The sequence below is a fragment of the Cervus elaphus genome, chromosome 7, assembly GCF_910594005.1.
Source record: "Cervus elaphus chromosome 7, mCerEla1.1, whole genome shotgun sequence".
Taxonomy (NCBI): Eukaryota; Metazoa; Chordata; class Mammalia; order Artiodactyla; family Cervidae; genus Cervus; species Cervus elaphus.
Window position 1 is genome coordinate 12,946,195 of NC_057821.1, and position 15,888 is coordinate 12,962,082.

Consider the following 15,888-nt stretch of genomic DNA (forward strand, 5'->3'; position numbering starts at 1 on the left):
TTTCCAAGCCTGGGAGCGGGGGATGGCCAGGAGGGCTTCTCTGAGGAGGTGGTGCTTCAGCTGGCAGTAAAAGATGAGCAGGGATTAGCCACATGGAGAGGGTGAGGAAGGGCTTTCCAGGCAGGGGGAACAGCTTATACAGAGACAGAGAGAAGTGAGAAAGCATACTGAATTCAGAGAACTGCTGATTGAATTCAGGATGTTAGCTGCATTTGTGGAGGAAGGCAAGATGAAGCTGAGGGGATGAGCAGGGGCCAATCAGGAACCTGCTTGATTGTTGAGCTGTTGAATTTAGCTTTTATCCTGGAAGCCATTGGTACCATTTAAGGGTTTTAAATATGGATGGCAGATGATATTTATGTTTCAAAAAATTTACCCTGAACACAGTGTGGAGGAGAATTGGAGGGTATAAGCATAGAAGCAGAATCTAGTTAGAGCACTTAAACCTTTTTGGGCTGTGGATCTCTTTGGCAATCTGGTGAAGCCTGCAGACCTTTTTTGGGATAATGCATAAAGTAAAACATGATCACAAAGGAAACCAGTTAGATCTAAATGCATTTCTACCTGTGGTCTATAGGGTCTGTGAACCCTAGATAAAGCAACTCTGAGTGAATGCTATAGTAGGAGAGCTGCAGATGAATGTAGGCTAAAAACGGGGTATTTGGGCTGTGATAACAAAATGCCATAGATTGGGTGGCTTATAAACAACAGAAGTTTATTTCTTGCAGTCCTGGAAGCTGGAAGTTCAAGACCACAGCACGGGTGGATTTGGTGTCTGATGAGAGCCAGCTTCCTCATTATTGGTGTCTTCTCATTATAACCTTCTATGGTGGAAGGGATGAGGGACTTCTCTCTCCAGCTGCTTTTATTTTATTTATTTATTTACAATATTTATTCCCCCCAAAGGGGGGTGCACCGTTTCTGGAAATACTGCAATACCAGGTCGATGCGTGGAGTGGACGGAACAAGCTCCTATTCCAACTCCTAATCCCAAAAATCCATTTAATATATTGTCCTTGGATAGAGGATGTATCAGATATTAAACTGATAAGAACAGATACTACACTTATCTCAGCCAGAAGGCTGAGAAGCGATCCCAGCTGCTTTTAAAAGGGTATTGATCCATGATCTAAGCAGAGCCCTCATGATCCAGTTGCTTCCCAAAGGCCTCACCTCCAAACACCATCACACTGGGCATTAGGATTCAACGTGTGAATTCTGGGGAGGCACAGACATTTCACTCCATAGCCCGGGGCAGTGAGGACTGAAGAGGAGGGCCTGAGTGTAAGAGCAGAGACAGATCAGTTGGGGGAGGGGGTGGGGGTGTGTCATGAAAAGGAAAAGAGAGGCAGCAAGACTTCTGACGTGGGCAGTTGGGTAAAAGATGGTCAATCACATATAGTGGGTATAGAAGTTCTGCCTACACACTGGTTAGCTTTTGAAAGGTTCTCTGTGAATCCGCTTATTTGTAAGTCCAATGTGAAACTGTAGAAGCAACCTCTAGTGAGCTCTCAGTTGTGTGTGAAGTCTGGTTTGGTAGAAGAAAGTTTATACTTTGGAATTTTTTAAGTTGAAGTGATTCCGTCTGAAAGATGATGAGCAGGTTGTGGGAAAGGCATGATTAACTTTAGAAACGTTGAGTATGCATTTTGATGAATTAGCATGTCAGTGTATTTTTATTGTATTTTAAAAATTGAGGTATAATTGATATATCACATTAGTTTCAGGTGTACAACATTATATTTGCTATTTGTTGATATTGCAGAATGACCCCACAGTAACTGTAGTTAACATTCATCACCATACATAGTTATAAAATTATTTTTCTTGTGGTGAGAACTTTTAAGGTCTACCTTTTGGCAAATAAATACACAAATTTCAAATAAATACACAATACAATATTACTAGCTATACTCACCCGTGACATTCATTTTATAATTGGAAGTTTATACCTTTTGACCCCCTCACTCATTTCACCCACCTCTCACCTCCTGCTACCACCAACTGCCAATCTGTTCTGTATATGTTACCTTTTTTCCCCCTAAAGATTCTGCATATAAATAAGAGCATACAGTATTTGTATTTTTCTATCTGACTTATTTTCATTTAGTATGATGCCCTCAGGATCCATCCATGTTGTTGCAAGTGGCAAGATTTCATTCTTTGTATGCGTGGGTATGTATATATTCATCAGTGGATGAGTGAACAAAGAAAATGTGTGTGTGTGTGTATATGACAACTTAGGTTGTTTCTGTGGCTTGGCTATTGTAAGTAATACTGCAGTAAACATGGAGTGCATATCTTTTTGAATTACTGTTTTCATTCTCTTTAGATAATACCTAGAAGTGGAAATGCTGGATCATATGGTAGATCAATTTTTAATTTCTTGAGGAAGCCCTGTACTGTTTTCCATAACAGTTACACCAATTTACATTCCCACCAACAGTGTACAAGGGTTCCCTTTCCTCCATGTCTTTGCCAACATTTGATAGTTCTTGTCTTTGTGATAGTAGTTGTTCTAAGTGGTGTGAGGTGCTACCACACTGTGATTTTGATTTGCTTTTCCCTGAAGATTAGTGATGTAGAGCATCTTTTCATGTTCCTGTTGGCTATCTATGTCTTCTTTGGAAAAATGTTCACATCTTTTTAATTGGATTGTGTTTTTGGTATTGAGTCATGAGTCCTTTATATATTTAGGGTGTTAAGTCCTTATCAGATATATGATTTGCAAATATTTTTTTGTAAAGTGCCTTTTCATTTTGGTACTGATTTCCTTTGCTATGTAGAAGAAGCTTTTTAGTTTGATATAGTCCCACTTATTTAATTTTTCCTTTTATTATACCTTTTTTTTAATGTAAACATTTTATTGAAGTATAACATTCATAGTGAAAAATGTATAAATCTTAAGTGTCTAGTGAAATGAATTTTCACAAAGTGGATATTCACAAATATTCACAAAGTGAATGTAACGAGGACTTGTATCAAGAAATAACATTCCCGCCCCTAAGAAGCCTTCCTACTGCCCTTCCAGTCACTGCCCCTCCTCAGGGATAATCACTGTCCTGACTTCTAAAGCTATGGATTATCTTAACACTTTTTTTCTTCTTAAATCTTTTTCTACTTTTTTTTTTTTTATTGAGGCCAAACTTTGTTTATGGCACACATTTTAAGTATACACTTTGATGAATTAAGTAATTTTTTAGAGCAGCTTTAGATTCAAAGCAAAGTTGAGCAGGAGATACAGAGAGCTCCTCTCTCTCCTTTGTCCCCACACATGCCTGGCCTCTCTCACCATCAGCATCCCCCACTGCAGTGGGATACACGTCCCTGTCAGTGACGGTACATTGACACAATCATTATCAAAGTCCACAGCTGACGTGGGGGTTTTCTCCTGCTGGGTTTACATTCTGTGGGTTTTGCCAGGTGTATGATGACATGTATGCATCTTTATAGCAGCATATAGGACGGTTTCACTCTCCAGAAAATCCTCTGTGTTACGCCTGTTCGTTTCTCTATCCTCTAGCAATCATTAATCTTTTTATTGTCTCCATAGTTTTGCTTTTTCCAAAATGTCATGTACTAGTTGGAATCATGCAGTTAATAGTTTTTTTAGATTCATTTCTTTCACTTAGGAATATGCTTGAAAGCTCATTTCTCTTTAGCAAAATGATATTCCATTGTTTGATGTATGAGTTTTTATCCATTTCCCCACTGAAGGACATCTTGATTGCTTCCAAGTCTTGGCATTTATAAATAAAGTTGCTAATCAACATTTGTGTGCAAGGTTTTGTGTAGGCATAAGTTTTCGAATTGGTGAATGTCAAGGAGTGTGATTGCTGGAATGTATGATAAGAGTATGTTTAGTTTGAATGTTTAGTTTGGAAGGAACTGCCCAACTGTTTTTTCAAAGTGGCTGTCCCATTTTGCTTTCCCATCAGGGGTGAATAGGAGGTTCTGTTGCTACATATCCTTCCCAGCATTTGATGTCATTGTTTTGGATTTTGGCCATTCTAAGAGGTGTATTTTGGTATCTTAATTCGCAATTCCCTTGTGACAAATGATGTTGAGCGTCTTTTCAGATGCTTCTTTTCCATCTGTATATCTTCTTTGGTGAGGTGTCTTGTGTAGGTCTTACGCCTGGGTTTTGTATAACCACTACCCACCCAGATTGACATAGGTTCACATTCTGGCACCCCAGCAGGAGTCGTCTTGTGTCCTACCCTACTTGACAACCCCAACTTACTCTGATTAGTTTTGCCTGTGTTTGAATGTTATGTAAATGGAATCATATGGAATTTACTCTTTTGTGTTTGGCTTCTTTGCCTCAGCATTGTAACTCTGATTCATCTACATTTGTGTAAGAGAGGTAGTGATTTTTCACTGCTTTGTGGTACTCTGTTGTATGCTCACGTAACTTATCTCCTTATCTGTTCTACTTTTTAGAGTTTTTTGGTTTGGAGGTACTCTGGATAATGCTGCTGTGAACGTTCTTGCACATATCTTTTGGTGGATATTGGCACGCATTTCTTTTGCTTTTTCACTCAGCAGTAAAGTTGTTGGGTTACAAGATGTTTGCTTGAATTAGTAGGTACTGCCAGTTTCCTAAAGTGAACGTGTCAGTTTACTGTCACCTGTATGAGAATTTTGGTTATTTCACTTCTTCATCAATACTTAATATTGTTTTGATATTGTCTTCATCAATACTTGATATTGTAAAGAGACAGTATTGATGATATCAGTACTGTCTCTTTCTACTTAGTTGTGTAGGGTTGCAGCAATATGATTTTAACTTGCATTTTCCTCATGACTAATAAAATTGAGTATCTTTCTTTGTTGGCCTTTTGGCTAAAACTTGTTAAGAAGTGCCCGTTCAAACATTTTGTTTGTTTTTTTAATTGTGTTTTCTACTTTTTCTTCTTCATTTATAGAGGTTCTTTATGTATTCTGGATACAAGCTCTTTTTCAGATAGTATGTAAAGTTATCTATAGTTTTATAGTATCTTTTAATTGCTTTTTTTTTTTTTAATTTGAAAAAGAATTTATACATGCAGTAAAAAAAATTTGAACAACAGAGATGAATATGCAGTGAAAGGGCTGTCTCCTTCCTACACCATATTGTTAGTCCCACTTTCTGGCAAGAATCATGGTTAAGTTTCTTGAGAATCCTTCCAGAAGTTTCCTGTGCATACACTACATTTACCCCCTTTTTTCCCATAACACTAATAATAGTAGTGAACTGCATACTATTCTTTACCTTTCCTTTTTTACTTAATATATCTTAGTGTTCTCCCCAAAACAGCATGTGCCTTTCAAGTTGCTTCTTTAAATGGCAGCACAGTATTCCAGTAGGTGGATAGAGTCTATTTTTAGCCAGGCTACCTAATTACTTCTTGGTGGGTATTGTTATTATTTCTGTTACTACTACTCCTGCCGCTACGCTACAAAAATGGTATCAGGTATATTGAATTTTAGGACTTACGGACCATCGCAATGTGGAAGTGCCTTAGGTGTTCAAAGTTTAGGGCTGTGCCATTTAGGGTGACATGAGTGCATAGGTCATAGCTAAAGCCAATAGCGCGATTAGGATCACACAGGAAGTGCTGTTGGACCAGTGGTTCTCTCCAGTACAAATGGGGTTGTCAGAATTATTTTGGGAGTCTTTTCTAAAAATCACATCACTGCTGCTTCTTCCAGCTCCAGTTTAGTGGATCTAAGGTGGGATTTGTGCAATTCATTCTTGCCTTTTTTTCTTATCCCTTGACTGTTACCCCATCCTAAAGGAAATCAGTCCTGAATATTCATTGGAAGGACTGATGCTGAAGCTGAAACTCCCAATACTTTGGCCATCTGATGTGAAGAACTGACTTATTTGAAAAGACCCTGATTCTGGGAAAGATTGAAGGTGGAAGGAGAAGGGGACGACAGAGGATGAGACAGTTGGATGGCATCACTGACTCAGTGGACATGAGTTTGAGTAAACTCCCGGAGTTGGTGATGGACAGGGAGGCCTGGCGTGCTGCAGTCCATGGGGTTGCAGAGTCAGACATGACTGAGTGACTGAACTGTGTGACTGTTACCCCTGTGTATCACTTTGCTTCTGAGATTCAATTGTATAGAATGAGATGACAGCTGAGGATGGAACCCTGAGATACACAAGTGGACTAGGTGGAGCTTGGGAAGGGGGATGGATGGACAGAGGAGAAGTCAGGTCAGTATAGGTTCTCTGAAACCAAGAGATGGGATAGTGCAATGAGGAAGTGGCAGGAGAGTCATGCTGCAGAAAGTGGTCCAGTAAGATGATGATTGGGACTTCTCTGCTGCTTAAGAGTGCTAGAAGAATTTAAGTAATGCCTTTTTAGTCACATCGTGCATCTGAGCAGTATTCTTGCCCAGCGTGGTACTAAGGTACTTTTTGTGGAAAATTGCTGTAATTACGTTCCATGTGTACCCAAAATTAACAACTTCTGTTAATGATCCAGGAAGCCAATAATCCTGAATTAAGAAACTTTTCTTGCATCTGTTTATAATTTTGGTTTCTTTTAATTCTCTTCCAGTAATAATTTGTTTTTAGGTTATATTAAAAAAAAAATAACAAAGCTTGAACTTCTAATGTCTAAGACTTTAAGAGGTACATTGATTTGTCCTTGTAGTCTCTAGGTTCTGGTGGACAAGATTGCACTCATCTCATCTGTCTTGATATTTTACTTAATTTTATAGATTTTAATCCTCCTTACCCACCTTTGTTTTTCTAGAAGGTCTATTTAGTCTTCACTTTCATCCCTTTAAATTCTCAGATGGCTTTTCTGAAGTCGTTCCAATTATATGTTGTATTTTTGAAGTACATCTGTGTTGTTGAAGACACTGGATAGATATATTCTGTCTAGTCCCCTCTCCCACCATATGTGGGGATGGTATAGAAAGAAACTGTGTGGGAGGTAATAAAATTTGTTTCTTAAAAATAAAGTTCAATATATGTATTTAGGAAAAATTAGGTGAGATATGAAGTAATATGAGGGGCATACTTCGTGGTTTAAACTGACTTATACTCTTTTTATTCATGGTTATAGTTGTGTGGGTAGGTATGACACAGAGGAGAGTGCATATTAGTCCATACACAGTGTGATTTAGAGTTAAGGTTGAGTTGCATTTTTCAGGTATTATGAAAATGTGATTTTGCTGCATGTTATTTGCTGTTAAGTCTTTTGTTTACTTAGCTATATGAATGTTGTATTATGATTTTGAGGTATTATAAGCATTTCAGCACTTGAATTCTGTGATCAAGGACAGTTGGGTCATTGAATTTTTAGGTGAGTTCTTATAAAAGTAAAATTGTATACTGCCCTGTTAATTATTTACTGGAAGATAATTAGAAGTAAATATGTTGGTGTTAAAATATGTGTCAATGGTAAATACACAAAGATACTTTAAATTTATTTAAAATTATGTGAGTGAGTGAAAGTTGCTCTGTTGTGTCTGACTCTTTGTGACCCCATGGACTATATAGTCCATGAAATTCTCCAGGCCAGAATACTGGAGTGGGAAGCCTTTGCCTTCTTCAGGAGATCTTCCCAACCCAGGAATGGAACCGGGGTCTTCTGCATTGCAGTCAGATTCTTTACCAGCTGAGCTATCAGGGAAGCCCTTAAAATTATGTGGATATAGTGTAATAGTCACGACTGAAGTGACTCAGCAGTAGCAGCAGTGTAATAGTCTCATAAGTGTATTGGCAACTTGCTGTTGCTGCATTTTAGGGTTACCAGCTGAAGCTCTTTTGACGTCCTGCTGCTTTACAACGTGGAGACTGACAGGAAGGTCCAGTCATTGCCTGGATCTGCAGACAAGGTGGGCTTGCGCAGTGTTGTAACCCAGAAAGATTAGAAAGGTGGTGCTTAATCTCTTGGTTTAGAATTTGATGCATGTATGGAGTGCTGCTGCTGCTATTTGTTTCAGCTAAAACCTTGGGATTACCATTTCCTAGTTATGAAAGAGATTGAAAATTTTTGGATATGGCCTTAATATTACATTATTAAATGCAGAAAGTAAGTTTCAGTTGCTTTATCTTTTTTTGCTTAATTTTTTTATACTGAGATAACAATTCACATACTGTAAAATTCATCCTACTTGGTCTTAGTGTATAATCCTTTTTATTTGTTGCAGGATTTGGTTTGCTAGAATTTTATTGAAGATTTTTGTGACTATATGAGTTTTTGGTCTCTAGTTTTCTCTTGCTGTGATATCTTTGGTTCTGGTATCAGGATAATACTGGGCTCATAGAGTTGGGATGTGGTCCCTCCTCTTCCATTTTTTGGGAAGAGTGAAGAATTTGTGTTCATTCTTTAAATATTTGGTAACTTCATCAGTGAATGTGTTTGTGCTTGGGCTTTTCTCTGTGGAAAGTTTTAAAATTTGTCGGTGGTGGTGTTTTAGTCGTTGAGTCATGCCTAACTCTTTGCGATCCCTGCCTGCCAGGCTCCTCTGTCCATGGGATTTCCCAGGCAAGGATACTGGAGTGGGTTGCCATTTCCTTCTCCAGGGGATCTTCTGGCCCAGGGATCGAATCCATGTCTTCTTCATGGGCAGGTGGATTCTTTACCATTGAGCCCCCGAGGAAGCCCAATAATTTGGATCTTCTCTATTTTTTTTGGTCAGTCCGGCTAAAAGTTTGTCAGTTTTGTCGATCTTTTCAAAGAACCAACTTGATTTGATTTCATTTATTTTCTCTATTATTTTCTCTTTTTTTAAATAGCATTATTTTCTGGTATTTTTATTATTTTCTTCTGCTTTCTTTGGGCTTCCCTTGTGGCTCAGCTGGTAAAGAATCTGCCTGCAAGGCGGGAGACCTGGGTTCGATCCCTGAGTTGGAATGATCCTCTGGAGAAGGGAAAGGCTGCCCATTCCAGTATTCTGGCCTGGAGAATCCCATGGACTTTGTAGTCCACAGGGTCGCAAAGAGTCAGACACACTGAGCGACTTTCAGTTTCTGCTTTCTTTAGATTTAGTTTGCTCTTCTCATGTTTTAAAGTGGAATATTAGTTTGGTTTGAGATCTTTTTTAATACAGATATGGACAGGTATAAATTTTCCTCTTAGCACTGTCTTAACTGTATCCCATAAATTTTGTATATTGTTTTCATGTCAAAGTATTTTCTAATTTCTTTTTATTTCATTTTTTTTTTGTTTTAGGTATTAGCTCAAATGTACATTAATACTGGAAGCAGCTAAGAATTGCTGCCATTTACAGGGTAACTGTCACTCTATATGTGTTATTTCCCTAATCCTCATAGGAATTGTGTCGTTGGTGAAATACTGGTGGTTTCTCATTTTACAGACAAGGAAACTGAAGTTTAGTCAGTTAACCAAAGTTTTTTTTTCTGTTTTTAAATTTATTTTTAATTGGAGGATAATTGCTTTACAATGTCGTGTTGGTTTCTGCCGTTCAACAGCATGAATCTGCCAAAAGTATACATACGTCCCCTCCTTCTTGAACCTCCCCAATCCCAAGGAGCAGCAGGTCGGGCTCCCTGTGTTATGCAGCAGCTTCCCACTGGCCATATGGTGATGTATTTGTCTCAGTGCTGCTGTCTGGGTTTGTCCCATCTTCTCCTTCCCTGGCTGCGTCCACAAGTCTGTCCTCTGTGTCCGCATCTCTGTGCCTGCCTTACAGATAGGTTCATCAGTACCATTTCCCTAGATTCCACGTGTATGTGTTAATGTACAATGTTTGTTTTCCTTTTCTGACTGAATTCTGTATCACAAGCTCTGGGTTCGTCCCCCTCATTAGAACTGACTCAGATTCGCTCCTTTTTATGGCTGAGTAATATTCTGTTGTGTATATGTGCCACGAATTCTTAATCCATTCTTCTGTCGATGGATATCTAGGTTGCTTTCATGTCCTGGCTATTGTAAATAGTACTGCAGTGAACATTGGGGTACATGTCATTTTGAAATTATGGTTTACTTAGGGTATATGCCCAGTAGTGGGATTGCCGGGTCAGTTTTCCAAGGTTTTGCATACCAAATCAGAGGCTTGGCTCTCTTCAGAGCTTGCATTCTCAGTATGCTACACTTGTACTGTAAACTACGTGGAGATAGTGAGGATTCCTGTAAATGGAAGGTAACTGTGTTTTCATAGTATACGGGCAGCAGCAGGTAGCCGGACTGTATCTCATACTCATCATCTTCTATTCACTTAGGGGTTCTCATCCTTTCTTTCATTTAAACATTTGAAATTCAGACTTCCACTCCCAAGTGTTGCAAGGACTTTGGCTGGACTTGGCTTTTAAATATTTGTTTTGTGGTAGCTCGACTGAATAAAAAAAATAGCTTTACATGATATTTTTGTCTGCTGATTCTGGTATGAAAGATAAATTGTGTCCACAGTTTTAAGTCTTCTTTTAGGTGGGCCATTGCTGTGCTGAAGAGCAAATGTTTAAATATTTTCATCTTTATTTTTTTTTCTGTACAGTTGAATTGCTTCTGGGACAAAGAAGAGCCTTTGTTGATCCTTTGAGAAATTGGCCCAAGGATTTAGTATGCATTTCCTGCTTCTTCCCAGATTTCTGTTATTACGGGGTTGTATAAAGGATACATTTTTGTATCTTTTGTAATTTATAATGGTGCTGAGCACATTATAACTAATCAGTAAATAACCAATGATGAAGGCCTTGGGATAAACTTTAATCAGCCCCTTTTTCTTTTTGTTTCTGTTTTCCACAGGGCATGTGGTGATTATAAACTTTGAGCCTAGAATTTTAGGCTTAAACTAAAACTTTTAAATGAAACTTAGTTTTTTCCCCTTCAATCACTATTTTATTTATTTATTTATTTATTTTTCAATCACTATTTTAAAAAAAGAGAGAAATTGTACTTTTTAAGTATATCTCAATTTTTCTGCAGATGACCCTGTCTTCAAGTATGGTACTGTTTCTCATTTGAATGAGTAATCTTTTTTGTTTGCTTGTTTTTTGCAGATTACATTCATTATGGGTTATTACTGGGTTGGCCAAAAAGTTCATTTGGGTTTTTCTGTAAGATGTTATGGAAAAACCCAAACAAACTTTTTGGCCAGCCCAGTGTAAGATATTGCTATGATTCCCTGTACTGTCCAGTAAATCCTTAATGCTTATCTATTTCAAGTGTAAAATACTTGTTAGTCCCACATTCCTGATTTGTTCTTCTTGCCCTCCTTCTCCCTGTTTGTTGTTTTCTGTGTCTTGTGAATCTGTTTGTTTTGTATATTGATTCATTTATTTTATTTTTTTAGATTCCACATGTAAGTGATGTACAGTGTTTGTCTTTTTCTGCGTGACTTATTTGACTTATTTCACTAAGCATCATCTTCTCTAGGTTCATCCATGTTGCTGCAAATGTCAGTGTTTTTTTATGGCCGAGTAATATTCCATCACACATATGCACATGTATATATATATATTTATGTATTTGTTTTTGGTTGCACTGGGTCTTTGCCGGTACACGTGAGCTTTCTCTAGTTGTGGTGACCGGGGGCTTCTCTCCATTGTGGTGCATTGGCTTCTCATCGTTGTGGTTTCTCTTGATGTAGATGGAGCACAGGCTGCAGGCACATGGGCTTCAGTAGTTGCAGCGTGTGGGCTTGGTGGGCTGACTTAGTAGCAAGCACGTGGGCTTGGCGGCCCATGGGCTCTAGAGCATCGGCTCAGCGGTTGTGGGGCACAGGCTCTGTTGCTCCACAGCATGGAGTCCTCCCAGAGCGGGGATTGAACCTGTATCCCCTGCTTTGGCAGATGAATTCTTATCCACTGTACCACCAGAGAAGTCCCTGTGTTATATCTTCTTAAACTAGTCTTCTATTGATGGGCACTTGGGTTGCATCCATGTCTTGGCAACTGTAAATGGTACTGCTGTGAACATTGGGGTGCATGTGCCTTCTAAAATTAAGCTTTTCTTTTTCCCCAAAAATATACCTGGGAGTGGAATTACTAGATCATATGGTAGTTCTGCTTTTTAGTTTTTTAAGGCACCTCTGTACTGTTTTCCACCATGACTGCACCAATCTATATTCCCACCAACAGTGTATGAGAGTTCCCTTTTCTCCACATCCTCTCCAGCATTTATTATTTGTAGACTTTTTGATGATAGCCTGAAATGAATAATCTTAAAGTTTTGCTGAATCTGTTGAGTAGCTGTAAGGATTGAGGAGAAATTTTCAAAATCACAGTGAGGTCTTGATGTAAATCCTTAGGTGCTGCTGCTGATCTTCATGGGGAGTCTGTCTGAAATGGTCAAGATAATTTACTTGATGATAACTGCTTGAGTTAGGGCTTTTTCGTTGCTTAGTAGTGTTGTGAACCTTGGATTGGCCAGAGGTGGCGCTGAGTAGCCCTTACCGAGAATGCCCCTGACCCGTTTCATCAGCAGTGTGTCTCCCCTGTTGACTTGGTATGCTTGAATGTGGGTGATGCAGGAAGCCCTGTTGTAGATGGGGGTAGTAGTTCTTGACTCATACAGATATCTGTGAGTCAACACTAATTACTGGGGGTCAGGTGTTTGTGCTGGAAAGTTCTCTTTAAGTGACCATATTCCTTTATGGTAATAATCTGTTGAAATAATTCTTTCCTTATTTGTCCAACAGTAAGTGACATTGTGAAATCATAATAACTTTTTACAATACTTTAATGTATGTTACCTCATTTATCCTCCCAAGCCTGTTGTGGGCAGGACAGATACCTGAATTTTACAGCTGAGAAACCAGATGACTGCTTCAGGCATGATTATCTTCACAGGACTGGTGTTAAAATTTTGAGATATTGCTAACTGTGGCCTGGTCCTTTGCTTCCAAAGCTAGAAACTCTTATATTGAAGGTTTCCTAAGACTTTTGGGGCCATAATTATGCTTTCCAAACTCATGAGGCCAGTTGATTAGAAAAATCAGAGATAAGAGGAAGATTAATTACATTAATAAAACACAGAACCAGTTGATTACAATCTTTTTAGGTTATACTACATCTGTGACTATAGTGCTTTTTATAAGTTTACCTCAGTTCAGAGCATCACTTTTGTGAATTCAAGGTACTTGAATTTATAGTCATTCTGCTCCCCCTCTTCTGTCCCTGGGAAAATTTTTTTCCTACTGTAGATCAGTTTTGCGTGATTTGGAGATCGCATAAATGGATTTAGGTGGTATGTATTCTTTTTGTAAGGCTTCCCTGACTCAGTATAATGTTTTTGATGTTCACAAGTCTTGTGTATATCAGTAGTCTGTTCCTTTTTATTATTGTGTGCTTTTTAATCGTTTCTATTGTGTGAGTATACCACTATTTTGTTCCTCTGTTCTCCTGTTTATAGATACCCTAATTTGCTTTTTAAATTTTAACAACAATAACACAAAAGTCACTTATCAGCATGCATTCTTACCTAACATCAGGTAATGGACTAGAATTGATTGTAATTTTCTTAGATAGCTTTATATTTCAGCCTCCCCCCCCCCCCCCCCCCCCAGTTTCCTTGATTTGATTTTAGATATGGTTCGTGAGATACCCTAGCCCTTTGAGCACCTCAGCTGCAAACCATCTCATCTATTACGTATTGATTTTTACTAGGGGATGATTTTTTAAATCTTAATGCCTTTAGCCCACTGTGTACTGACTATTAAGGTGATTTACTTTTTAAACAAAAGTGTGCCTGTTCTCAACACTGAGAGTTAATATGAGAGTTTTGTTTTGGGAACTTTGTGGCCCACTGTATTTCTGTTGAGAGACCATGTTTGCCTAATGACTTGACATTTGAGCCTGTTTTTTCAGTTACTCGGCATTTTCCTCATTAAGAAACCTTTAATATACCCAACAATCTTTGGTAAGTGAGACCCCTTTTCCTTTTCTTTTCTGAATCAGACATCTCATGGTCCTTTAACATTTTCAGAACTCTAATAATTTTTCTGCCATCTGTGTGGAACCTTGTAGTTTTTTAGGGGAAAAAAAAGGGATTGGAACATACCTCAAAAGTTAATAGATATATGACTAATGCTGGGTATAATAAGATCATTTCTTAACTTTGCATCTATTATACTGCTTGAAAAATAGTGCTCCATGATTCTTCTCCATCTCTTGCTCTTCCACTTGCTCTGTATTATTAATGTATTTAGTACAGGTGATCCTTGGTCATTTTTTACTAAGCTTTTTTTTTTTTTTAATATCTAAATTTGCCAAACTTGCACTAATATTTTTCTTTGTTTAATAAGTTTTTATAGAACTCTTATTTATCAGTTCATGTTATATCTTGATTTGTATATTCTGTAATTTCCTCTGAGGGATAAAAACTCAGTTGTGGTATTAGGATTTAGTAAGTGGAATAACTTGAATCTGAGATCATAGGGCTGTAATAAATAATGTTTTGGGAGAAAAAGTTGGTAGCTGGAACTTGCTGAACCTTTGTTTCTGTTCTTTAAGGGACTCTGCCATAAACTGAGGGTTGGGAAAGGCCCTTGGAAAGTTTTACAGACAACAGTGAGTCTTCAACACTTAGTGATACATCAGAGAAGAACCTGACAAAACCCTGTGGTAATTTAGAAACCTTGTAGGTCTTCTTGTGTTGATTTCCTTCCCACTTTGGTTCTTCACTTGACATTAATAATTGGAAGTAGAACAAAATGTTCTGAATTTTATCTTTCTTGTATCTGCTTCCTGATGGAATTTCTTAGAAGCAAGGAATTGGTCTAAAGAGAATAGTTAGAGATGTGGATAGTTTATGAAAACTTAGATATTCAAGGGAGGAATTACTTTCCTTTTTTGTTAGCCCCTCATCTCTATGATTTGACTTTTTGCCAGTCTTTTTCACATGTATTCAGCCCTCTTGGTAATTTTCTTTGCACGAGGAGTGTGGCAGAGGCCTCAGGAAGAGAACACTATGGGAAATGGTTTGCAAGGAGGTCTAGCACAGTTGCTGGAGGCGGAGAGGGAGGTTCTGAAACAGTTCGTCTTTTTGCCCAGTACCCTTCAAAGCTTGAGAGAAGGAAGTCACAGCAGTTCCTAGTTTCATAGTCCTCCCTTCACTGAGCTCTGTGGTAACTGGTGTGTGTGCGCACAGGCTTTTACTCGTGTCCAACTCTGCACCTACATGCACCGTAGCCTGCCAGGTTCATCTCTTCATGGGACTTTCAAGGCAAGAATATTGGAGTGCGTTGCTGTTCACTTCTCCAGGGGATCTTCCAGATCCAGGGATTGAACCCGTGTGTCTTGTGTCTCCTGCATTGGCAGGCAGATTCTTGACCACTGCGCCACCTGGGAACCGTGTGCTAAATGTGGCTGGTGGGATGAGAAAGAGATACAGAGAAAGCATAGGTTTCCATTTGGGGGCTGCCACAATCTTTCATTCTGTGCAAGCCTAGCTAAGAATGGCATTTGCCATCATCTTAGTGCAACAAAAAGGCATTAAAAGTTGTTAGGGCTACCCTGGTTTGGTTTCCTCAAAGGAAATATCTTTTTAAATATTTAAAAGTATCATCTGCTTATTTGAAGCAATTCAGAATGGTATATAGCATAAAGTGAAAATTGTCTGTTACCCACCTCCATTCTAAATACTACTTTCGGGAGATAACTTCTTGGTATCATAACATTCCCGACCAGAGGGTTTTCTCTGGTGTAAAGAATCAATGCATCACTTGGGTATATTCATGGAGTTTGATTTTTATAACCTTTCCAAGGAACTTGACTGACATTAGGTCATTCTGGTTTCTTAGGAGGAATTAGGGCACTTTGGTTGTCTTTTCTATGCTCTGGAGAGTTGACAGGATATTCTGTTACAAACCTGTCCGATAAGTTGTAACTCCTGAATTTCTATTTCATTTTATAAGTGAAGCAGTATTTTGGATGCAGTGTGGTGAAAGCCGCAGTTATCTTAGCAAATTACTTCAAAA

At 38.5% G+C, this 15,888-nt stretch overlaps 1 protein-coding gene and 1 non-coding gene across 3 annotated transcripts in view; one reads left to right on the top strand and one right to left on the bottom strand.

Annotated features, from left to right (window-relative positions):
- ZFAND3 (zinc finger AN1-type containing 3) overlaps positions 1-15,888 on the top strand; it is a 311,174-nt gene that overhangs the window by 12,018 nt on the left and 283,268 nt on the right. The window lies entirely within an intron of this gene.
- On the bottom strand, positions 906-1,095 carry LOC122697927. Its single transcript, XR_006342251.1, has one exon. It is a non-coding gene; the product is annotated as a U2 spliceosomal RNA (small nuclear RNA).